Raw genomic sequence first — 302 nt, forward strand, 5'->3', positions numbered from 1 at the left:
CCTTTGGTTTTTGTATGAAAAGCCAATATCCCAAGTCTCCGCACTGTTTTTGTTTTTTGCTTGCACGCACCCTGAGGGCACAGAAGCATTCGCGCTCCCCGGGAAGGGCATCCCTCTCACTCAGCCATCAATAATCAGACTCACCTTTGTGCCCTTGGTTCCTGCCTGACGTCACGCTCTTGGCTCTCATACATTACATACTGGACTCATTACATGCTGTTGTTTCTCAAACACATCCTGATAAAGCAAATTCAAGTATCAGAAAATTAATATCCGAAACTCTCAATCATCCATGTTTACTA

At 44.4% G+C, this 302-nt stretch overlaps 1 protein-coding gene across 1 annotated transcript in view; it reads left to right on the plus strand.

Annotated features, from left to right (window-relative positions):
• The window catches only part of LOC119593516 (NADPH oxidase 5-like), a 26504-nt gene that overhangs the window by 8179 nt on the left and 18023 nt on the right, over window positions 1-302 (plus strand). The window lies entirely within an intron of this gene.

This window comes from Penaeus monodon, chromosome 32 (genome assembly GCF_015228065.2).
Source record: "Penaeus monodon isolate SGIC_2016 chromosome 32, NSTDA_Pmon_1, whole genome shotgun sequence".
Taxonomy (NCBI): Eukaryota; Metazoa; Arthropoda; class Malacostraca; order Decapoda; family Penaeidae; genus Penaeus; species Penaeus monodon.